The 27,757-nt window shown below is 27.5% G+C and overlaps 1 protein-coding gene across 1 annotated transcript in view; it reads right to left on the reverse strand.

The window, feature by feature from the left end:
- Positions 1 to 22,769, reverse strand: part of LOC142327047 (protein O-mannosyl-transferase TMTC2-like) — a 478,982-nt gene extending 456,213 nt beyond the window's left edge. The window contains exon 1 of the mRNA XM_075369816.1: positions 22,575 to 22,769. The gene's annotated coding sequence lies outside the window, so the exon portion shown is untranslated. The remainder of the gene's footprint in view (positions 1 to 22,574) is intronic.
- Positions 22,770 to 27,757: the final 4,988 nt, after the last annotated feature.

Raw genomic sequence — 27,757 nt, forward strand, 5'->3', positions numbered from 1 at the left:
TGTTAGGAATAAGCGCAAATCTACACGTTCTGTGATATTGAATGTGCTCCTTTTTTTGATAAAAGGTTTGTAACGACACTAAAACGTTTTTCGACAAGATATGACGAGGGAAACGCTATCAAAAGCTTTCTCGCAATTCCCCACAGTCCAGGATATTTTTCTGGTATTTCTGCCTGCAGCCAAAATGTTTGATACCCTCTTTTAAATTTCACCTTCAGCTCCTCATTAGTGCTAAGCTCGAGTAGCTCCTCTTGTAATATCACATTCTCCACTTCCGTTTCATCAAATGGATTTATGATCCGTGGTGGTATTTCCATCGTCAGAATATCTTCAAATCTGATTTTGAAGTCATCATGCAGGGCAATTAAATGTTGAACGTATGTCTGAATATCCTCATCAAGGCATTCTACCTGTGACAAGTTTGAAAACTGGGAAAATACGCGCCGACTAATATTTTGCTTCATAAATTTCAATTTTCCAAGAAAAGCTGAAATTACACCCTTTGTTTTTATTAAATTGAGACTGTCCCCTTCTAATTATAAGTTAATGTCATTAAATTTTTTGAACAAATCTGTCAAATACGCGATGTCAGCTTTCAAAGTGAACAGGTTTTCTTTTAAATCTGAATCTTTACCTTCCAGAAACTCTAAAACTGATTCAAAAAGTGAGTAAAATCTTGTTAAACCTTTCGACAACCAGCGTACTCCAGTATGTAAGAGCAATCGTTGGAAGTCTTCATCATTTTCATCGCACAATTGGGGAAATAAATGCATATTCAATGCATTGCTTCTTATCTTGTTAACAGTATTAATTACAACTTGAACCGATTGGTGCAATCTATCACTCAGATTTTTTGCTACTAGGTGTTGTCGGTAGATGACACAATGAATTGCAGTTACCTATGGTATAATTCTTTTAAGATGGCTTATAAACCCACGATAACCCACGTTCGTTGTATGGAATATGCAAGTTTTTACAAGTAACAGTCGCGCAGAGCTTCTCAAAACATTATCTGCCTAGATTGATACGCAGAGTCAAGCCAACATTTTAGTTCTTCACTATCGAAACCAGATGAATTTTCGTGGACCCCCGCTTACGAATTGTGAACCTCCATTTTTTTGTCACGCCAACGTAGACCCCCGTTGAGTCTCCCGTGGATCCCTGGGGGTCCACCTGGATCACTTTGGGAATCAATGATTCTAAATAAACTACCGGCTAAGTGGGTATTTTGCCTGAATAGTAACCCTTCTCAGCACAAGGAGCGCTAATGTAGCACTGATGTACAGTTGCAGTCTTGCAGTCATCTGCTATGTTTTGACGGTACAGGTGAGCGGTAGAATTAAATAAGTTAATAACATTAATAATAATATCTCTGTTTTTCATCCGGAGGTCCCGGGTTTGAATCCCGGTCATGGCATTTTCACACCACAAAAATTGTCATTCATCTCATCCTCTGAAGTAATAACCTAACACGGTGGTTTTAACGTGTTAAAAAGTATTTAAAGTACCCGCTAGTAACGCCAACCCGCGCGAATGAAATACAGTATGCACGCTCGCTTTAGTTTGAATCATTGAATTAAATAAATAAAAAATATTATATTTAAATAAAATGATAAATATTTTAAATTATGTTGTGTGTAAGCCGTGCATCAGAAAAACGCCGCGTGATGGGAACGTCCTACAACTGTTTTGTCAGATTTTGTTATTGAATGATCAAATAATAATTTATAAAATACTCATATACTTTTGGACAGTTCATCATAATCGGATAACGAATATTTGCTTAAAAATTTTCCACTACTTAACTTCGCATGTCCATACACGCGAATATTGCTTATAAATCTTACAAATAATGAAAATCATTTTTTAATAGCTTCTTTATTATTTTTGGGCATTGTCCATTTGGCCTAATCAAATATCGAAACGAAAGTTGTACTTTCTATATTCTTGTAGTTCGATAATTTCTTAAATTAGGTTATTTTAGTAGGATTTTTTCATAAATGTGTTTAAAAATTAAAATCGTCTACTGTACTGTTTTTTTTTTTACGGAACATATTAAGAATAACGGGTAGGTAATTGTTATTAGTTGATATTTTGAGAAAATTTAGATTTTATATGAGTAGTACAAAGTGGAGACTCCTGGAAAGTTTTCCATACAATCTCGAATGAAATTTAAGTTTTTTATAGCACTTTTTTTTTGGGAAACGTTATTAGCGTAAACTAAGTTTACAACAGACAACCTTGCATAACAAGATATCTAACTTCATCTAAAAGTCTCTATTTTATACTAACTTCTGTATTTTATGAAAATTATATGAATAACCTTCGAAAAAGAAACACAACCTATTCAAAATGTAATGTCCGTTTTTAGGATTTTTTTTTAGAATTAATTATTTATGAAAAGTACATATTAAATTAAGTTTTATTTGAATAAAATACTACGCAATTTTCTTTAGTCTTCTTTCATTTAATATACGTTATTAACGTAAAGTTTAATGGCCGATTAAGAACAAAATAATATTCATCACTATATTAGATCATCTTTATTTAAAAGAAAGATTTATTTCAAAAGAGTGAAAATATATATTAAAGAGACAAAAATTATTAAGTGATTTAATACGATACTTGTTTTTGTTCAGTTTAAATCAATCTAATAGATATTTATATAGTAATATAATAGATATGATTTAATTCAGTATTCTGAAAATCCGTGCGTTTCTGACTGCGAAATAGTGAGGGCGGAAATGAAAAATCTGTCTTCTTGAGCATAACTTCGCAACAATTTTTTCTGCAATTTTATCCGATTATGTAGAGCGGTTTTAAATGAAAAAAAAACCTTAACTGAAAAACAAGATTAAGTTTCAAAAATGTTTACAAAACATATTACTTATAATCTTAACATTGATGGGTTATTTCGATTGTTAAACGATCATCATCAGTACATTTATAAAAAATTATATATCAACATATTTAGAAAATATTTTTAAAAAATGAACAAAACCAATGAAATAATAAACAGCATTAATTGTAAATAGATGCTGTAGTACTTACAAAACTACAAAAATAGGAAAACTAAAAAATAGGTATTTTTAGCCGAGATTTTTTATAAAAATAAAAAACGAAGGTAAAAAAAAAATTGTAGTTCTAGGCTGTACCAACAACAAACTTAAATTTAGTTTAAAAATTCTAAACCTCAAAACCAGACTGCCTATCTCGATTTAGTACACTCCTCTTCAGTAATATCTTGAACTGATAAAACTTATAATAATAATAAAGCGTAAACATTAAATAAAGTCAAAGAGGTAAACAGTTTAATGTTTTTTTTACGATTGAAAACTTTGTCAAAAGGATTTTTAATAAATTTAAAATTTGAAAGGCTATTAGACATTGCTTCCCTGTTGTTGGTGAACAAAACAGTTTCTCCTTCACTGTTGATAAAGTAAATTTCTCAACTAACCAATTCCTGTTTATTTAGTACATTTTAAAAACTCTCTTTTCTAGTGAACAGATTTTGTGACCAGTTTCCAGGCAATGTTGGACAACAACCGATTTCTCTGGTCTTCCACATTTACAATGGGTCAAATGCTATTTATTCTATTTTCAATCTTTTATTACTTTACCCTTAGTAGTGTAAATTTTAATTATTGTTTTTATAAATCAATAAATTTATAAATGCCCTTTTTCGATGGGGGTTAGTTTTTTCGAGGACAGTAGCTACGGTAACTTTAGTTGTTAATTTAAAAATATTTTTCAGTTTGCTTTACGGAGGAAAATATGGTATTTTCTATGACCTCTGTTGTCCTACCTCTTTTGTCCTTTTTTTGATTTATTAAATTTTCGTCAATTCTTATATATGTGATTTCAATGGTCATTCTAATTCAAAACCATTGAACTCAGCTCTATCAATAGTAAAATTTATTTATTTTCGATAAATATCTAGACAAACTGGAATCCGGTTTGCTTTGAATCGCGTTTAACCTTATTCTTTGAGGTTGTTAGAATGATAAGAATTTGGTATCAGTCAAAAGTGATTTTATTTTTTTTAGGAATCTATTTTTTCTCCTAACTACGGAAGTGGAAGTGACCGTATATATTTAAATTTTAAGTAAAGTTTTTGTAAACTATTTTTGACCGTAATGAAGTTTTCCAATTTATATCAATAACCGATTAGGATAAGTGTTTGTTTGTATAAAAAAAAATATATATACATATACATCTTCCAGTAATTCTTTAAAATTTAGTTGCAGGTACTACAACCTGATATTTCATATAACAAACGCATTAAAATTTTAACAAAACCTTATAAACTAACCAAGAGATTAGAAATGAAATTCGGGAATTTTACTCCTAGAACCTTTAAGTTAACTAAACGGTATCTTAAAATTTTTTGGTCAGATTTTTGGACATCATGTATTTTAAGCGAATTAAACAAATTGTACTGTCATACGTATCATGCACATGTACTAAATTTTGTATTTAGCTGAGCTGATTAATTATTTAAATCGGAGCTAATACGGATAGTTTCGTTTTAATATTTAGTTTATTTTACATGAAAATCTAACTTACAATATAAACATATATCATACATAACTTCATGAATACGTTTCGTATAACTATATCTTTTATAAAAGTGAAGTCGAAAAGGCACTGAAATCCTTTTATATTAATATATTAAAAGGATTTTATATTAATATATAAAAGAATTTATTAAAGTATATTTCTCCAATCCTTTTATATTAATTTATTCAAATTGAAACGAGTGATAATTTTTGTTTATGTGATTTAGATATTTGTTAAGTACTTTTACAATTATGCATCTAGTAACTAATTAATGAATGAGCTTGTATCGCATTTTATGTGTATTCATAAGATAATATAAATTAATAAAATTTAAATTATCAATTAAATAAAATAAATATTTTAATATATTCATTAATTTAATGTTTTATTATTCTTTCAAAACTTTATGAATGGTGATAAATGTTTTAGTTAAATCAAATCAAAATGGGTAAAATTATTAATGATAAACCTGTGCGGTTACGTTACATATCTCGGTCAAGATTTAAAAAAAAAACAATTTAGAATTTCTCTCTCTCTACTCTTGTGGAAACGGTGACATTTTATTTCAGCTCTGATCGTTTTATAATACAAATTAAAAGGAAAGAAAGTTTTTAATTTTATTATACACTAGCTCACCCGGCAATGTTTCGCTATTGTTAGATTTGAGTGTATATGTATATATATATATATATATATATATATACATTATAATATAATATATATAATATTATAATAATACATAATATATATATATATATATATATATATATATATATACATTATAATATAATATATATAATATTATAATAATACATAATATATATATATATATATATATATATATATTAAATGAACACAATTGAAAGTTTGATAAACCATTAAAAAATGAACATTAAGGAACTTTACAAATTAAATCTTTCACTTTATGAAAGTCAGAATGTAAACAAATCCAATTGTCAAAACAACAACACTACCTATCGGATTTAATTGAAACTACTCAGTAAACATGAAGTCGGTTCAAAACACCTGTAACATTCTTTCTACTGGTCAAATTGAGGATTTCAATAGCTTTAAACCTTCTCTGGACAACGCAGACCATTTTGCAAAAATCCGCACGTAAATCGGTCCAGTAGTTTTTTAGTCTATAGAAGATACAGATACGAACATTGCCTTCTATATATATATATATATATATATATATTTAGCTTTAATGAAATAAAATATAATAGAAGCATTTGAAATGTGATTTTACAGGAAAATTTGAAAAATTAAGTCATCTATAAATTTGAAATGAAGACATCTAAATTTACTTTTTATTTGGTAATAGAAAAGTGTTAAAAATAATTAAAAGTGTAAAAATACAAAAAACCGGAAAGGATAACAATAAATGTTGGGGTATATATAAGATATAATTGTGGATGGTAAGGTGTGTTCAACTTAAAAGAAAATCAGTGAACAGAAAATCATTAAAAAAAAAACAGTATCAAACCAGCCGCACTATGACTACAAAAAAAAATTAATTATTAAATTTAAATATTGTTAAAAATATTATTATTAAATATATTTTTTAAAGAAAACTATGGTTAGAAGGTCGTTAGAACAGTAAAACATACGTCGATTTCAGTACTTTATTATCTCGTACATTAATCAATTATGTAAAACGATTGTGTTGTTTTAGATATATTCACTTCTTGTTTTTCCTGTTTAGCCTCCGGGAATTACCGTTCAGGTAGTACTTCAGTCGATGAATGAGGATGATGTGTATGAGTGTAAATAAACTGTAATTTTGTACAATCTGAGTTCGATCATTCCTGAGATGTGTGGTTAATTGAAACCCAACCACCAAAGAACACCGTTATCCACGATCTACTATTCAAATCCATGTAAACCCAGAGACATTAGAAGATTTGAACGCTGGAACTTTTGACTTCCAAATCAGCAGATTTGGGAAGATGCGTTTATCACTAGACCAACCGGGTGGATTTTAGATAGATTCAGTAATACATTATAAAATAACTAGCCGTTCCCATCTAGCCAGGTGGCTCTGATCCCTGAACCTCCTTTGTTATTAAATTCATCCTTGTGAGAATAATAATGGTAAATAAAAATTAAAGCCTATTCAACTTATCAAAACTACCAATGTATTGTAATTTTTTCAGAGCAATAATTTGGTCAGTGTAGAACCCGAAAATTTGAGTGATCTGAAGAATGCGGGTTGCAAAATAGTCGGCCTCCATAAAAATAATTATAGCTGGTTACCCGTCATTCGTAACGGTAAAAAAATGTACTTTGCCCGATTCTTAGCCTTACCACCACTAAGGCGTAGAAAACACTAGGACGTGACTATACTTAGTTTTTAATTTTTCGGGTTCATACTTAGTTTTTAAGTTTTTTTTTTTTTTTTTTAAGTTTTAAAAGTTTAATTTTTTTTTTAATGTTTTTTTAGTCAAGTAATCGGTTGCAGTTGCAGCCACTCGTTTCGCGGAAACAGTAACAGTGGCAGTGTCTGTATTGGTTGAGCCGTCATGCCGTACACGTCGCACCACTTAAAATATCGAAATTAAAAATAATCTGAAAACGGTTTTTAGATATTTATCTGAAGAGTATTTGAAAGCTCAAATTGAGTGAATATTTAATATAATCGGAAATGGGGAAAATTTTCAATCATTTTTCAAAATTTGTTTACTTTTCTTCACCCCTTTCTAGGTCGAATTTCAAAAAAATCTAGAAATTATTTTTTACACAATTACATAAATATTACACACATCAAAAATCAAGTCGATATCCTCATTTGTTACCGAGAAATTTCAAAAAGTAGTAAATATTAACCCTTTAAACTCGGAATTTCAATAAAATCCTTTTAATGTGCACTTACACCGTAAGCGGAATATGTATACACATTTTTATCAATTTATCTGCAGTTTTTGCTGGTCTTTTATTATGAGTCATATCTTGTTTAACAGGTAAATATTATACAGGAAAACTGGAGTAAAAATTCCAATTTACTTAAATTACATAGATTTTTAAAACCTTAGTTTTAAAAAGCTAATTCAGTTTTTTGAAAGCATCAGTTAAATTATATTTTATTTAATCAAAAAACTAATTAATTATGTTAACTAAATCTATTGATATAGTCGTATATCAAGTTATTTTAAAAATCACAAATCATTTAGGAAAATGTGTCTGATTTATATTAATTAAAAGAGATACAAAAGATATTTAAAATTCAAGTTAAACTTATTTAAGAAATTAATAATATTCACAATTATCGATTTAATAAGTCCCCGATTTTCAAAGTTATTTATTCATAATTAATTTTTGCATTTGAGACTCAGAAATCAAAATGAAAGAAAAAGATGAGAGATCAATTTAAAAACGTATACATTGTTAAAAATTTTAATAGATATGGAGGAATTTTACTCTTTTACTAATATTTAATGAAAATGAAATAAATTATTTACGAATTATATTGACAGATATTCATTCTATACCTTCAGGTTTTTTTAGAAATCTAGCATTAGAATATCTTTCTAGGTCTAAATAAACAATTTAAAATAATTAGATATTTTTAATAATCTTTAAAAAGGTGGTTTTCAACTTGACCCGTAAATATACGTTTTACGGGGTATATTTATTGGCATGTATATATATATATTTGTTTATAATTTGTCCGAGCATAACTTTTCACCAAACGCACCAATTTGGATAAAATTTATTTAAAACAATAAAGAATCATCCCACTGGTCTTATACCAATAATAAATACGGTATTTATCCAATAAAAAAAAAGCATTAAGCGAAAAACTCTGATCTAGGCTGCTATTTTTATACCATCTTTATTCGTAGGGTCATCTATTTCATCTGCAGTTTGGGTATTGTTATTAATAGAATAATGATCATCCTGAATCTGTACTATTTCTCCAGTATTATAGTATCAAACACACCGGATTGGTCTAGTGGTGAACGCGTCTTCGCAAATCAGCTGATTTCGAAGTCGAGAGTTCCAACGTTTAAATCCTGGTAAAGGCAGTTACTTTAATACAGATTTAAATACTAGATCGTGGATACCGATGTTTGGTGGTTGGGTTTCAATTAACTACACATCTGAGAAATGATCGACCTGAGACTGTACAAGACTACACTCATACCTATCATTTTCATTCATCCTCTGAAGTAATACCTAACGGTGATTCCAGGAAGCTGATCATTTAAGATTGCATAATTGTTGTATATAATTGGTACGAGATATTTAACATTAATTAAACGGGGTTAACGACTGAAACGAGCGTAGGTTATGTTTAGCTAGGTTTATTGATATACGTACGTTTCGTGATATTCGTTCAAAAAACAGAAAAATTTTGGGAAAGAAATTCCGAAAGAGTACCAAAATTAGTTTAAATATTGTTGCCTTCATTTTTCTATCTTCAGCATCTCTCCTTATATTAAATTATAATTTTTATAAATGGTTATTTAATGTCGAATAATCAAATGTTATTCAACGAGTTCCTTAATGAAATTCATTTGTACGAGGCACCTTTAAACAAATTATTAATAAATAATTATTACTTTTTAATTATTTTTATATTTTAATAACTTTTGAAAATAACCCATATTTATAATAAGAAATGAAAAGTTTAACCAATATTTTACTGGCGTAGAGTAATTTGTTTGATTCATAGAATTCTATTGATTTAAATATAAACCACACCCACATATCTAAACCACTCCCGCGTATGGCCACGCCTACTACCAACAGACAAATAGATATTAGAGATAGCTCCTTTCACATTCAGCTAGTATATCTTTATACACATATTGTTTTATCGATAATAACTTGCATACTGCTTAATTATCGCTAATTAACTGTGCGTAAACGTTACTTATTTACTATTTCAATTTTACATTTTAATAAAATTCAGTAAAGTAGCTTACTATTTATGGTTTGTAAAGGGTTTCTACAAGTATTACCTTTTAGAAAACAAATTACTCGTTCTTTTTAAGTTGTTTTATAATTGCTATTCAATTTATAATTTTATACTTCTGTAAATTTTATTCTTAATACGTGTTTGTTAATAAACCACTCAATGACTGCTCTAACTAGTTTTTTTTTTTAAACCGAGCTAATTTTAAAAGAACATCTCGTAAAAGTTTATATCGGAATTTGAAATTATATTGGCATCTAAGACATATTTAATAAATTTTTTTTAATAATAAAATTTATAATATTTCTGTATCAATAGGTTCTTCTTATAACATTATGTGCGTGATAGTTTTATGAGTGGGCGTGACTGATCAACATAGTGATAAACCAATGGCATGAATACCACTATAAAAAAATAAAAATTCCTAAACGACTTTTACAACTACTTCAGTTTTAACCTCGGTAAATAAAATTTTAAATTGATGGATAACATTTCCACTCAATACAATCTTTGATTACTCGTACGCGGCACCGTTACTACGAAACTATTAATTGTTTAGATGATTTGATGTTTTAAATTCTTATAAAACGTTTGGCTTTGGAATATTTTATACAATATATCATTGAATAAACTCTTCAGATATCAGTCAGAACAACTTGATTATCTACAAAGTGCTCTGTTTTCTTTATTTTATATATAATTTCTTTTATTAAATAAGCAAAACGAAAGGATGAAATATTAATATTTTATCCTTCTCTATCTAGGAATGGCTGCATCGCATAATCTTATTTATCGGTAATTATTAAATAAAAAGTTAAGTAAAAAATAAATTTCAGATCGAAATTTACTTCGGAATACCATACTCATGAAATACGAGTAAAGAATTTAATAATTCACTTATGAAATTAAAAATTTTTTTTTATATAATATAAACTATAAATTTACTCGTCTTTATTTAATTTAGTGTCAAATTTGAATTATTTATCAACAAAATTTTCAGGAGTTTATTTTGAATTACTGATTCATATTAATTAATGTACTGTGTATTTAAATTTTGTTTTCTAGTGTATTGCAGATTTTTGTATAACATACTGGGAAAAAATTACGTTCAAAAAAACCGTTTAAAAAAAATTTTAATTTAAATTTAAACTTAGTCGTTTACTTGGATTATTAAACAATCATCATCAATACCCTGCAAGTTTTGATAATAATATTTTCGCCTTTATTAGTCATTTAACAAAGTTATTGCACTATTAACGTAAAAAAATGTTTTTCTTTACCGAATTTTTTAATTTTACGTTGTATATTATGAAAACTACATGAGATACAGTTCTGGAACCTTATTTATTAGATTTTTTCGGTGAAAATACATAAGAAACCATCAAGTTTACCCCTAATATACTGAAATTTCAGCGGGGAACTGAAATTCCCCCGAAATTTTTCGCTAGCCGTAACTCGATAAAGTATTTTTGAACAAATGCTTTTATTTATTTATGTTTTTTATTTCAGGCTTTAGAATCAGTTCCCAAATTATTTCCCTTTCCTTTTGAATCGCCTGCATATGTACATGAGGTTACCTCTAAAGCAACGACCGTTTAATTGTAAAAAACTTTATAAGTATATTATATTTCTCTTAAACTACATACCTTACACTACTTCTCTCTATAATCGCCACATGAATTAAGATATTTATCGTAGCGATACGTCATCTTCAATATACCCTAGTCATATTTTTTTACCGCAAATCCATTTACCCACTGATTAACAGCATTTTTAAGTTCATCCTGCCCGCAAATTGCTTACCAGTCAAAAATTTCCCATCCGAAGGTTCTCAGTAAATCACGTGTTGGACCCGCAACATGTGGATATGCATTATCGTGCGCAGGACGACGCCATCGGTCAGCCATCACGTCGCCGATTTTGAATGGCGGGCCGTAACTTACGCAGAAGTTTCCAGTAGGCTTCTGCGTTTATAGTCGTTCCACTTGGCATGATATCAATCAACATTATGCCAAACTGATTCCAAAAGACTGTGGCCATCAGTTTTCGTCCAAATGGCTGTGGTTTCACCTTTGTTGGTGATTGAGGATGACACCATTCACTTGACTGCCGTTTTCTCTCTGGCGTATAATTTGAAATCCACATGTTTCATCGCCAGTAACAATTAAGGAACTCATCACCTTTTACTGTGTAGCGCATCAAAAATTCCAAAGAATGATCCCATTTGGATTTTTTGTGACGTTCCGTTAAGACGTGCGGTACCCAACGTGCACAAACATTTCTGAAGTGTAAATGATCATAAACAATAAGACCGATAACAGCTCTTGAAATATCAGGGAAAAGAAGGGCCACGTCAGAAATCGTTAAACGACGATCTTTTCTGATTTCATAATCGACGTGTAATCAACAAGTCCTCGGTGTACATCGAGGACCTCCCCGAACGTTATTCATCGTACACATTAATTCTGTTTCTAAACCTTTAGCACCATTTCTGGATGTTTCGTTCATTCATTACATATCACTGTACATATAAACAAACCCCCTGTGAATTTCAGCCAGCTTAATGTTTTGATGGTTTAGAAAACGTATGATCATGTATGTCACAGTCGGCGGCAACATCGATTTTCCTATTCATTTTGTAACTTAATAACTCACACGTAATCAAAGATACTAAAACGAGACAACTTACAGACAATAATGAAGTGTGTACATTACTAGCGCATCCATGAACGACACAGGTTAGCCAACCTTAAGAAGAGGAATTTCCCAGCGGTCTTTACTTAAGAGATATCCCTCGTATGTAAATATTTATTCAGCCTATAACACTCCCGGTAATATAAGGATTCCAACTCGGGTTCATACATCAAAATCTGTTCAGCCGTTGTATGGAATATTTTTAAATGTACTTTCCAAAAAAAGAAAAGAAAAAATTAGATATCTGGAATTAAATTGCTATAGATATCGAACTAGTAAATTTTTTTATTATTATTAATGTTATTTTAAGTACCTTAATTATAATTTAAATTGCTAACAATTTGTTTTCCTATTCAATTAAATGTTTATTATTAGTTTTTATTTAAGGAAACGGTAAAAATAGATAAAATGTCAGTTTTCCGTAACGAAAAACCGCTACTTTATAATAATATTTCATATTGCTATAACTGATATTACTAATATACTAATATTTTAAATAGTGTATAGTAACCAGATACTATATTACTACAACAAAGATTTAATCTTTTCATTGAATCAATGAAACATAAATATATAATTAGACAGCTAACAGAATCCAAAATTAATACATTTTATGACCCTAGGAATAGTCATATAATCTTATCGATTTGCTAAATAAAATTTTGCAGCCTCCTTTATCAAATAGATTTTTACAAATATCTAAGCTCATTATAACAATTACAAATCATAAAAATTTTATGTAAATATATAAAAGCATAATAAATTGTAAATTAAGTCCATCTTTTTTTTTAAATAATTTTTTCTCATTTTAGCCCGTTGTAAATTGGTATCGTATGAAAATATGCTATACCTGAATGGGATTCGAACCCGGGACCTTCGCACGAAATGCAGTGCGCTATCTAGTCAACCACGGAAATCGATCGACTGATCTCTATGGTTAGGTTAAAAAATAATTTTTATCTGAATTGATTAGTTTATAATTAAATACTTACAACAGAAAGAAATTTAAAGTCTATATTTACAAAGAAAATTTTTACAAAATTGTAAAAAAATGTTCTGATGTAGGAAAAATTATTCATTGAATTAAAAACTTCGTTCAAGGCTTAAAATATTTAAATATTTTTAAATGATTAGCGATTGCGAATTATATACTGCACATTAGTGAAATCGGTTTTAATAATTTACAGTAGAGCGAATTTCTTATGATAATAGTATCATGTCTTTGTTGAACTAAAACATTAATAAATTAAAAAACACAATTTTTACCTAAAAATACTTTTGAAGGTTGTATTGTTGAGTGGTAATTGCTATTATGCATATGTTTTTCAAATCAGCAGCATATAAACGTACATAGAATTTGAAATTTAACGTTTTGCTAAATTAATGAGTAGTAGTATAAACTATTATTATTTGTAAAAATATTTAGTTATTCTTGAATAAAAATGGAACCTGTAGAAATTCTAATAAATCAAATTGTTCATAACGAAAATCGTTCATTTATTATTAAACAGATATAATAACTAAACCTTCTTTCTATTTATTTAATGTTATCATGCTTTTTATTTAAATCATAAGCAACAATTAAACAAAATTATTTTTACTAATGATTCCTGTAAATTACAAGTATAACCGTAAAATAAATGCTCAAACAAAATACCAACAAGAATTTAAATATTTTGAAATTATTACATTTAAATTAATTGAAACCTAAACACCTACGGTTATTAATAATACCTATAGTAATAATAATGAATAGTAATTATCTTTTGTAAGGTAAATAACACAATTAAATATCAAACTCAAGCGGAGACCTAGTTTATATAATTAATATTATAATTATTATGACTTGCGTAGTGTCAACCGTCTACAAAATAGTAATAATATTATTAAAAGCAATATTATTAATACCACTGCTTTATATATACTGTTGATAAATTGTTGTTTTAAACTCATAATGTAATTAGGCTAATTATTTAAGTAAATATATGCATATCGTAAATAAAACATAAAACCGTTTAATAAATATATGCTTGTAATAATATATTTAAAAGGTTTAATATCTTTATAATTATCATTATTTATATTTTACTGATTAACACAATTCCTGCTATTATCTTAGGTAAAGTTTAGTTTTTTTACGTAAGAACAAATTGGTTTTAAAGATTTGTCTTTATTAAGAGGGAAAAAATGTAATTTAATGCCTCATTATAGCCTTTTTCTGCTTTGTCATGAATTTCAAATCAGTTGTAAAAAATCTGACGGAATTACGGAAAATTACATATAAAATGTACTATTCCATTTTTGGATTTTTTTTCCCAGATATATGGATGTTTTTTAATATGAAACTTTAATAACTTTGTTAAAAAATAATACAAAAATGTAACGTTCAAATTTTTTTATTAAGTTTTTTTCTATAGTTAGTATCTCTGAATAATAAGAACTTAAAAAATTGTTATCTTGACTCGCAATAAAAATTAAAGGTTTTTTTTTGTAATGAAAACATTAATGTGCGTACATCGTTTCGTTACAAAAAATTATTTTAAGTATTTAAATTACAAAAGGTTTGTGAGCGATTTAAAGAATTTCCATTTAAAATTGGTTGGAATCTCCATCGTCTGTTAATTATCATCTGTTAAAAATGAGTCGCGCAAGTAAGCCTACAGTATAATACAGCTCTCATACTCATTCGGCGTTCTGACTTTTCTTGAATCACTGAAAAAAGACTACACTTTTAACAAGATGACTGTGTCATCTAACAACCGATGAGATTTTTCATTGCTTTTTTTGTTGAAAAATGTTCTTTCTTCTTTATCTTTTTTTAAACCCGTATTATTTTGAAATTAGAATGCGATGTACATACCTTATAATAATTCAATATTATTAAAATACACGGTTCAATGTAGAAAAGTTTCCTTTCTTTACTACGAGTCGAAATAGCAATTTAAAACAAACGATTTTAAGAATAAAATAATTAAAAATTTCTTTAAAATATTTAAACTACTGCTAAAATATGTTTATCTAGTATATTTAGTACAAAGTTTTTTCGTATTATATTTTATGGAAATTACAGTAAGTTGACGTTGGTATACCTGAAAAACAAGCGAAAATGGATTATTTTTATTAAACGTATTCCCTACAGGTTTCTCAAAATAATTTACAGAATATCCTGATTTTAATAAATATAAAATTAATTTTTTCCATCAATTGGTTTTTGGAATCTCTTCAAAAATAATTTATTTCTTGAGAAATATAGGTAGCACCATAACTTTGCCGATGAGTTTGAAGTACTTCAGTCTTATAATTTGTTTAATAATAAAAATAACAATAAAAATTCAGTTTCTTATTCGGAATCCGGCAGCCACTTTATTCAATTTTTTTAAAGTATACTTACGAAATTCCCATTTTTTACGATTTTTTAAAATTTCACCATTTGTAAAGAAAATATAAATATTTTTTTTTTGTCTTCAGTCATTTGACTGGTTTGATGCAGCTCTCCAAGATTCCTTATATAGTGCTAGTGATTTAATTTCAGAATACCTTCTACATCCTACATCCCTAACAATTTGTTTTACATATTCCAAACGTGGCCTGCCTACACAATTTTTCCCTTCTACCTGTCCTTCCAATATTAAAGCGACTATTCCAGGATGCCTTAGTATGTGGCCTATAAGTCCTATAACTCTTCTTTTAACTATATTTTTCCAAATGCTTCTTTCTTCATCTATTTGCCGCAATACCTCTTCCTTTGTCACTTTATCCACCCATCTGATTTTTAACATTCTCCTATAGCACCGCATTTCAAAAGCTTCTAATCTTTTCTTCTCAGATACTCCGATCGTCCAAGTTTCACTTCCATATAAAGCTACGCTCCAAACATATACTTTCAAAAATCTTTTCCTGACATTTAAATTAATTTCTGATGTAAAGAAATTATATTACTTACTGAAGGCTCGTTTAGCTTGTGCTATTCGGCATTTTATATCGCTCCTGCTTCGTCCATCTTTAGTAATTCTACTTCCCAAATAACAAAATTCTTCTACCTCCAAAATCTTTTCTCCTCCTATTTTCACATTCAGTGGTCTATCTTTGTTATTTCTACTACATTTCATTACTTTTGTTTTGTTCTTGTTTATTTTCATGCGATTGTTCTTGCGTAGGACTTCATCTATGCCGTTCATCGTTTCTTCTAAATCCTTTTTACTCTCGGCTAGAATTACTATATCATCAGCAAATGGTAGCATCTTTATCTTTTCACCTTGTACTGTTACTCCGAATCTAAATTGTTCTTTAACATCATTAACTGCTAGTTCCATGTAAAGATTAAAAAGTAACGGAGATAGGGAACATCCTTGTCGGACTCACTTTCTTATTACGGCTTCTTTCCTATGTTCGATTTTTACTGTTGCTGTTTGGTTCCTGTACATGTTAGCAATTGTTCTTCTATCTCTGTATTTGAACCCTAATTTTTTTTAAAATGCTGAACATTTTATTCCAGTCTACGTTATCGAATGCCTTTTCTAGGTCTATAAACGCCAAGTATGTCGGTTTATTTTTCTTTAATCTTCCTTCTACTATTAATCTGAGGCCTAAAATAGCTTCCCTTGTCCCTATACTTTTCCTGAAACCAAATTGGTCTTCTCCTAACACTTCTTCCACTCTCCTCTCAATTCTTCTATATAGAATTCTAGTTAAGATTTTTGATGCATGACTAGTTAAACTAATTGTTCTGTATTCTTCACATTTATCTGCCCCTGCCTTCTTTGGTTTTATGATTATAACACTTTTTTTGAAGTATGACGGTTAGATTATAAATATAATCTAACAAAACTTAACCTACGCTTAACAACACTAACCTTCGCTCGCAAGTCAAGGTTAGTGAGCGAAGCGAGCGTAGGTTAAATTTGGTTAGATTATAATTGTAATAATGTAAAAAAAAAATTATAAATCAAAATTAAAAAATTATTTATAAGTAAAAAAACAAATTTTTAAATTGATTGTTTCTGAAAACGTATTTATTCTAACTTTACTTTAAAGAAAATGAAACAAGTTTCTTTAATTATTTTTTCTAAGGTAGTTTGATTTTATGTTTTTAAAATCGCGCGAAAAATACAAAAATAAATTTCTACTTTAAAAGAAACAAAGTTAAACTTCAAATAAATTTTAAAAACTATTTATTACAGAACTGATCGAAAAATAACTTTTAAAAGAAAAATTTGCTTGTACGAAATCATCCAGATTGAGTTAGGACCTTGGGAAAATAATATATATTTGATTTTTAATTTTAAAGATTTGTCATGCGTATCATACAAATGAAATCTTAGTTGTAAAATGTTAGCATTTTTAATTTACCTTTTGTTTATTTTTAATGAAAAATGTTAGATATGAAATTTAATTATGCAAGTTAATAAAACAAGTAATTTGTAAATAATGTAGTCCACTCTTAATTTCTGTCTCTATATAAACAAGTGTAAAAGTAAATTAATATTTTTTTCATTACTTTTAAAGTAAAAATCTATTAATTCTTAAGAAATATTAAGTATTAAATTTAGCTTTTGCACGGAACAATCGAAAATAATACAATTTTAGAAAATGTTTCATAATTTTTATTAATAAATTTAACCTTGTCTTAGGAATTAGTTTTTAAAAATAAAACCGTTTTCATATTTTCAATCCATTAACCGTTACATCTTTCATTTTAAACCAGTTATATAAATTTAAAGAAAATTAGATTTATATTTCTTTAAGTAATGATAAACGTTTTATTTTGAGTGAATTTCTTGAATTGATTCTACTAATGTCATTTATATGAATTTTTATTGATTGTACATGTGTATTACCTTTCCTTGTTTAACCGAAGTAAAACATAAATTTATCCGTTTAGTCTATATCCTTTTTTCATTTATGTACTTAATAAATTATATAGTTTTTCTTAAGTAATTTTTCAAGAAAACATTAATCTTCATATAAAAACTTTGAAATAAATCGAATAATTCTGAAAAAAAAATCAGGTTTCATTACTTTATGAACTGTACGTCTATCATTGATGTTTAATTTATTAACTGAAATTTTATATAGAGGAGAAATGTTTTCATAATATTAAATACGAAAAAATTTTATAAATTTCATATTATCTTGTATATCACTTACAAGCTGAAAAGTTCTTGTTTTACAGGTTTTTTATTATTGTTATTCAAACAATAATTACTAGCTTTCTTCGATATTTTCGTAATTTAATTTTATTTTAAATGTAAATTTTAAATTAAACTTTAATCTTCGTATTTCAATTTCAGTTGTTATATAATATCCGGTAAATATTAATATGCTGTCAATACGAGTATATTCAAACATTTATTCCACGTGAATTAAAACCACAATATTTTGTATTTACTAAAGAATGAGAAAGAATATTTTGTTTACTAAAAGAATATGGTTTTATTATAAAATATAAAATCTATGTGTAAATTCATCACAAAAAGATATTTCATATGTTACTGGTTTTGTGAAATGAAACTGGTGAAACGAGTTTAGCTTACCTTTATATTTATCTTACATTATTTTATTTAACGAAAGAAAACTTTTTACATTTTTTCTTTTTTTAAATTTTAATTCAGACTAATTTTCAATTTTATTTCATATTAGTTGAGGGAGTTTTTTAATGATTAGTTTACAAGATAAACTCAGAGCTTATGATGTGAGAATATGAAATGGAAATTTTATGTATGAAAAAATCTCTACCACTCCGCTACGTATACCTGCTATTTCGGTGATATTTTTATGATTACATAATATTAAAGGTATCAACTAAAAGAGCGAATATATTATGAATCATTTTAATATGAAAAAAAGTGCATGCTTGATTACATGCATAACCGACACATTTGAATAAATATCAGAGACACCAATACTTCCTCAAGGAAATTTGGGGAATTGTAAAATATAGCATATTTCATTGCTTTTTTTGAGATATTTAAAAAGACAAACAACATCTTAATATTCTATAGTGCATAAGAAAGAGTTGCTACACTATTAAATTTCTTAATAAATATTTTATTAACCAATGTAAAAAATAAAAAGAGATTCATCACTCGACCTTCACGGGTTTTTTGTATGATTAAATGATTCATATTTGTCAGGTAAAGTTTTCATGAAGGTTCCAAAATAATCTTTTTCCAAATAAATTAAATATAAGCTATATAAAAAGTTTTTTTTAAAAATAAAATCCACTGATCTCCGTGGCGGAATGGTAGTGTCTCGGCCTCTCATCTGGAGGTCCCGGCCTCGAATTCCGATCAGGCATAGCATTTTTCATACCTACAAAATTCCATTTTTGATATCCCACGCACAAACTTCAATTTTATGTAGGGATAAACAAATAAAAATAAATAAATAAAGCATTTATTCTACGAACTACCCATAATATTTGGAGATATTTCACATATTTTTTTTGTCGTCATTGACTTAGTTGCATAAAGATGTTATACTAATAATAATATAATTGTCACGTGAAACTTCAAGAAAATCCATTGGAAAATTTTCTTTAAGATTCCTAAATATAAAAAAAAGATTTAAAAAATCTTTTGATTTTATATTTTATCTAGATGTACATGTTGAAGAAATACCTTTACGTTGAAGAAATAAATATTCCTGAGTTCCAGAGTGGTTTAGCCTTTGATTGGTTGTACTATCGTTACAACCAACCAAAGGCTCTCTTTGTTTTTTCCTATATTTACAAAGTTTCAGATTAATCACCTTTTGCGTTTTTTCGAATGACTTTTTTTTGTATCGTCACTGATTTTTATTCGTCTGACGTATTTTAAATAAAATAAAACTAGAATTTAAAATTAAACTAATACCAGTTCAACTAAACACACTAAAAAACAAAAAAAAAAATTATATTATCAACTCTTCACGATATTTCAATTTTTTAAATCTGCGGTAAATGTATTAAAGTGATGGTATTTTCTTTAATTTTTTTTAATTTTATTTAAATTTCAAAACATAAAAAAGAATAGGAAGATATTATTTTTCATATGTTAGTTTTATTATATTGTTATTTTTTGAAGTCAATATTTTCATTTTCGTTTTAGAAATTTCATTCCTTTTAAAGTATTACTTCTGATATGTCTTAGATTTTTAGTATTACTATGATTCTGAAATATCGATTTTTAAAAAATATTACTTAATTATGTATTTCGTTTACAATGTGGTATTCTATGGAAAATATCATTTCATTTAGGATACCACGTGAGTGTTGCTCATACTGTGTTTACTACTTCAATATCAAAAGTTTAAATTAAACTTCATCATGGAGTTTAAATTAAACTTCATACATAAACACAGTAAGTTATCCAATTACTGTGAAAATCAAAGAACTAAAATTGTTTGATTTACTAAAAATGTAATGAATTTTGACAAATTATATTCTTTAACAGAATTTATTTCGATGTTTTTTAAAATAATAATTGCTTACAAAATTTAACATAAATCTTTAATACAAATCACAATATTACTAGTATAGTTTATATTTGTAATTATTTTGTCCGCAGCAGTGTAGTGAATTAAAATACTTAACCAAAAAATAAATAAATAAAAAATATTAGGGTAAAATCAGTAAATTTTTGTTAATTGGTCTAGGAATATTAAATAATGTTTTACATTTTTACAAATAATTTTAATTAAGTTTGATTAAATGTGATAATTTTAACGACTCTGTTGTTGCTCGTAGCATACATACATACAAAAAAAAAAAAATAGTTATATATAAACTTTTATTTATTATATATAAACTGTATACATATATATAAAATATAATTATTTGTTTTTTATTTAATTATGCAAAATGTACTGTATTTTATAGTGCTATCTTGATGACATGTTTTTACTGTTATTAATTTTATTTATATTACATTTTATGAAGAATATCTCTAAATTACAAATTGCCGTTGGTCAGGAATATTATAAATATGTACATATACATAAAGATATTTTATATAAAAAGTTACATTATTAAAAATAAATAAGTAAATCTTTCATTCATTAATTTATATGAAATAATATATATATATATATATATATATATATATATATATAGTAAATATTATTTAGTATTATATTATTTAGTAAATAAATAAATTAATAAAATTTATAATTAATTAATTTTTCATTTAATAAAAAATTATAATAAACCTTTTCACATTAATGTGATGACAAAAATAGCTAAATTAAGTTTAATCAATTAATTTAATAAATAGGTTTAATCAACTGTCTTCTATCACTTTTTTAATTAAATTTATTATTGAGAAAAATGAATTACAAAACATTGATAACATTTTCGCACAATTGGTAACCATACTTTTATTATGTCTATCAAAAACACTAAATATTTTTTAATTAATTTACAATCAACCTTTAGATGATTTCTTATAAAAGTCTCTAGAAAAATCTCTAAAAAAAGTCCCTAGAAGTAATAATCTTTAAATATAACAGTCTCAAAAATGAAAATATAACTTTCTTTAAACCAAAAAGTTAAAAATATAAATTTTACATACATCTGATTGTAAAACATACATTCATTGTGAACTTTATCTGGTTGAAAGACCCAATCAAAAAACATCCTTAGTTATTTTAGGTTAAAAGGAATGATAGGACAGTGATAATTCAGTTAATTTTTTTTTCTTAATCAGTTATATTTGCACGTTATAATTAATAATTTATTTCTTATTTCTTCTTATTTTGATAGATCAAGCCAGCTTTCAATATATTTATAACATACTTATGTTTTGTACATATAAAAATTGTATAAATATTATTTAATAACTAATTATTTTAATTTGTTGCCCACCAGTGAATAAGAAAATCATTATTTATCCCTGGTTTAATGTTAACTAGTTTAGTATTATTTTAGTAACATTTAAAAAAAAATTATATTATATTACACAAAAAATATCTCTAAATAATAATGCGAAACAAAACCCTATTATACTGAATAATATTATAAATGACGTATTAATAAATAATCAGCAGTAAACTATAAATCATACTCTGTTTAATCACTGACGTACGAATGATTTATTTTGTTATAATTTTTTTTTCACAGTGAAAATAATATTCCTTTTTTTTTTTAAGTTTTGCAGATATCATTGAAATAATAAATAAATTTTATTTTGTGTAAATGTATTTCTACTTAAAATTTCATGATGTTTATAAATTGAGACATATTTGTATTTTCATAAACTTGTGTTTATTTATTCTAAGTTAAGTTTTTACAACGCTATAAAAAACAAAAACAATTTGTTTTACACAGATTTAGGATTAATAATATAATTTATTTTTTTTTAATTTCATAGATAATTTATTCTTTTCTTTATTAAAATATGGAGGAACATAACAATTTGTTTACCTGTTATTAAACAAAAGCCGTCAGTTGTCGATGTATATTCTAATTAATTATTAAAGTTGGAAGATGAGTGATACAGGTAGACGGCGTTAACATCGAACATTTTCATACTACGTTGACGATGTCAATAATGTAATATGATTAGTGAAGCCATCGCGTTCAGGACGAAGTACATCCTGAAACTGAACCACGATCCTGCAAGCTTCCGAACGCTTTATAACAGCGGACTGATCAATGCGTCCCACGCTGCGCAGCAAGATAATTCTGCGCACGCGTGTGCGTGTATCACATGACGTCATCACAGCATCTGTTGCCCGACACATTCAACATTATCTACCTTATGCTAGGTTGCTAGGATGGGTGTACGATCTCCCAACCGCCTCCCTCGTAACGAAAAGATCAACTCGAAAAATAGATTTATCATTTTACTGAAATGAGAAAGAAATTTATATATTTTTATTTTATTTCTCATATATACATGTTAAATAAAATCTGATGTGTACACTTTATGACTTCCTTGTACGGCTATTAAATATCGTATATACATTTTTTTCTAAATTAAAAGCGCATAAAATTTTATTCCATTATTATCTGATGATTTTTTTTCATGTTTCTTTTTTTTGTTATTGAATTATTATTTATCGTAATTTTTTTACAATCTGAGTTTAATTATTAATTAATCAATATATTTAAATTAAAAAAAAAAAAAAAAAGTTTAAGAGATGAAGTCTGATTCGAACCGATGTGCCTCCCCTTTTTAAATCCAAGTATTTCATTAATTACAATCTTATTTGGCTATAACTGTGGTACCATGAAAATAAGTACCACTTTATCGTTGAAAACCTTTTAATGAAACTTACTGCAGTTAAGAAAAGTTCAAGGTTTTTTTTTGATTTTGGGCTGTTTTGGACACTTTTGATTCAGTCGATTGTAATCAAAACGAGAGGTGCACATCTAGATGTTACAGTAGTCCTAAATAAAAAAAAATCAACATCCTACGGGTAATCGTTTTGAGTTATGGGAAATACAGGATGTCCCATATAAAACGCAACCCAACCGTATATTGGTAGGTATTGAAATAATAAAAAGGCATGTGTAAATGTAAATGCAATTTTTATTATTACCATCCATTACGTTAAATTTAAAGTAAATGTTGGAAGTGGCCGCCATCTTCTTGAATACAAGCTTCAATTCTTTTTACAGCATTTCTTGCAACTTTTTTGAAGTTTGTGGCTGGATATTTAAAACAGATTGTTCAATATTGACTCAAACAATTTAAAGTGATTTGTTGCTGTAGGATTTTTCTTTGAGGTAACCCCGTAGAAAAAATTCCGCCGCAGTCAAATCTGGAGATCTTGGTGGCCACAAGCCTCGACCGATAACACGATTACCAAAGAATTCCTCGACGAAATCAGAAGTTGAACCTGCGTAGTGCGATGTCGCACCGTCATGTTGTAGCCAGCAGTGTCTGTCTTCCTCTTCCATGAGGAAGACAGACGAAATAAAATATCCTGAACTAAAATAATATATCCTAATATCGTTCTGCATTAATGGTGTACTCGAAAAAAATAGGACCGATTATTTTCTTCCGCGATATCGCGCACCACACGCCCAACTTCTGCGGGTGTAATTGTTTTTCGTGATAAACATGAGGATTTTCAGCGCTCCAAATTCTACTGTTTTGGCTGTTTATGTAGCCGTCCAAATGAAACCGTGCTTCATCTCTGAAAAATAACGAATCCATAACATTAATTCCCTCACGCAGAAATCGACGGAACCGTTGACAATATTGTAGCCGTTTTTCTTTGTCGGGCTCAAGAAGTCGATGAACCGTTTGAATGCGATAAGGTCGTAATTGTAATTGTTTGGTCGCCCGATGAACAGTTGATTTAGACAAATTAATTTCAGCAGACAAACGTCTGATCGATTTATTTGGCGAGGCGAGTAATCGGTCTTTGATTTCAGTGACTGTATCTGTATTCAACACTGACGCAGATCTTTTGTGTTCCTTGTTATTAACAGAACCGGTCTCTCTAAATTTTGTGACTAACCTTAATACTGATGTTTTGTTAGGATCTGGTTTATCTGGGTACTTATGGCGAAACAAATCTTGCAATGCAACCACTAATTTCGTACTGAAGTACGACTCAACAATGAAAACACGTTCATCTAGCGAAAACACCATCTTGTCTATACAATACACTGAACGTTATGATTGCATTGTTGTTACTATAGATATTGTTCTACTGCGTTGCCGCGATGTTCAGATGTTGGACGAGTCCATTTCAGTAACCAGTAGGGGAGAAATCTTGACTTTTGAAATTTCATGGATGAGTGATTCATGGGTTGCGTTTTATATGGGACACCCTGGTACCTACAGATAGGTACGCCGAAACTAGTTGAAATGGATTCAGGATTGGTCAAAATGAATATTTCTGTTCAAATCTGAAAATCTAAATTTTTCGTTATCACAATATTTATTTTATTTCAGCTATTCAGAAGAGTAATCCCTACTGATTTCTTAAAATTTTCTCAATATTTTATATTTTCCGCTAGGATTATCATAATTGGTTTGAGAATTATTTTTGCTCTTCCTAACATTGTCACTCTAACACCTGTAGGAGTACCACCATTCTCAAAACTACATTTAACAATGTAAAGTGTGTCAATTACAAATGTTAAAGTAACAGAAAATAACACTCAAATCAAAATGGATTCTTAATTTTATTACATCATATTGTATAGCTATAATATCAACACGTTTTTCCTTTAAAGATCAGTAATTCGATATTTGTAAAAAAATTTCGTAAAACGCATTTTTAAATATTTATCAAGTTCTAATAATATTGAATGGAATTTTAAGATCTTAAGAACATGAATTGAAGTATAAAGACAAAAGTTTATAATAATTTATAATTAATAATAACTTTAATAGGAACAGAAAACGAGAAAAGACAATGTGCCAGTGTGAGACAAAAATATGATTTATGTAAATTGCTTCTCAATTTGAATACGCAGTAATGGAATTAAAAGAAACATTTTTGACGACAAAAGGTTAAATATTAAGATTCAGTCATGATGCTATATTTTTTTTCTGACACTAGGGCTTAGTAACTAATTATCAATAATAAAGATTTATTAGTAAGAGGAAAATCAGTAGAAATTATTCATGTTTTAAGATAAATCGTATGATTTTAAGAGAAGAAATGATAATGAAAATTAAGTATTAAAATAGATCAGTTTAATACAACAGAAATTAGTTAATTAGAAAGTAAAGACGAAGAAAGAAATAGATAAAGCAGATTACTAAAAGCAAGAAAAGGATTCACTTAGAAACAAATTATTCCCCTTAACTACAAATTAAAACGTAACAAGAATATTTAAAAAAATATTTTCTCTATATTAATTCTTTTTGAGCGGGAAAAGTATACTAAGAAATCATAAAGTAGAGAATTTTAAAATGAGTTCGGAGATTTTAAAATACATCAGATATGTAAATGAGAACGTAGAATGCATTTTGTACGAACATTATGAATATGTATTAATATTATGCATAGCATGAATATTATGTTATCAACTGAAAAACAGGTGGATATAATAAAAAAAATCCATCCAGAAATGTAAAATTCAACCAAAATCGAAATTATTTTTTAAAGATAAACTGAAAGTATTGCTCAATTATTTATCTACTGAGTGAAGGCAATATCTATAGTCCATTGTTTTCCATAAAAGTATTAAATTACATTATATGTTATTTAACATTATCGGCTGAGATACAAGTAAATCTGGTAAGCTTTTCTTTCTCTAGGAGCAATGAATATTCATTTATTAAGCGATCTTTGATTGATTCTTATAGTAGTAGTATAGAACCTCAACCTTTACTAGATTTAATGGATTTTTTGTGTTGCATTTTATCTTAGCCAACATAAATAGATATACAAAATAAATGATGCGCGATTAAAAAAAAGGTTTTTAATTTTGGTGAATTATATTTATTTTATATTGTAACGTAAAGTATATTTATTTCCCTGGTTTCTATTTGTTTTTTTTCTCAATATATCTTACATTTTTTATTTAGATATTTTTCTATGTGTTTCTATTTGTTTGTATCAGTAAATAATATATTATATCTTCGTACATGACAAAGACTTTTTTTGTTATAGATTGTAAATTGTATTAATCTGGTTATGTAATATTATGTTTATAAATGCCTTGAACGGTTGTCATTTTTGTTTTATTTAGTAATCCCATTAAAATGTAAAATATTTCTTTAACGTATCAAATGATCCATTTTATTTAAGTTTTCATCGTCGTGAATTTTTGTTCGTTACGTCTTCTTTATCGGATTTGTTTTTGTTTTTCTTTTATAGTTATTTATAAATAAAATTAGTTGTATTTTTCTACAGCGTTTTGAAATTGTATACTCGCTTCCTTTGTATTCAATGTCTTCAATTTTACATTGATGTCTTCTAAAAGAAATTTTAAAAAATTATTACATAATTAAGAAATTAAAAAAACAAAATCACCGAATCATTCCATTCGGTCGTGAGTAAGGCTGGAATTTAAAAAAAATCATTCGGGTCGATTAAGGATTTTCATCATTTACTTTCACGGCGAATAGCTGTATTAAATGGGAAAATATGATGTGTCAAAAATTGGATATCAAGTATTTTGTAAATAGATATGTATGTGTTTTGCACCGCTTTTGACCTTATATTTCAGGATAGACCGAACCTATTTTCTTCAAATTTGGCTCATGGGTCGTCTATATAAGTGTAGTATTTTAAAAGTTTTACTCAAAAGAGTTCTTAAATTTTTACTTCGTTATATGAAGTATTGTTATTGCGAAAAATTTCGGTTTTCAGATTTCAACGGAAATATCCATTTTCACTAGTTTCGGCGTGACGTCTGTACGTACTTGTGTATCTCCCATAGCTCTAAAACGATTAGCCGTAGAATGTTGAAATTTTTTATTTAGGACAATTTGGTAAGATTTAGTTTTTTCACCTCCCATTTTGATCCCAATCAACAGGTCCAAAAGTGTCCAAAAAAGCCCAAAATCCAAAATATTTGGATTTGTTTCCTTTTTTTAACTCCAGTAATAAGCCCTCATTGAGAGCTTTTCAACAATGCATCATAAGTGGTTCTTATTTTCATTCGTTCCAGAGTTTTAGCCAAATAAAAGT

Source organism: Lycorma delicatula, chromosome 6, assembly GCF_047948215.1.
Source record: "Lycorma delicatula isolate Av1 chromosome 6, ASM4794821v1, whole genome shotgun sequence".
NCBI lineage: Eukaryota > Metazoa > Arthropoda > Insecta > Hemiptera > Fulgoridae > Lycorma > Lycorma delicatula.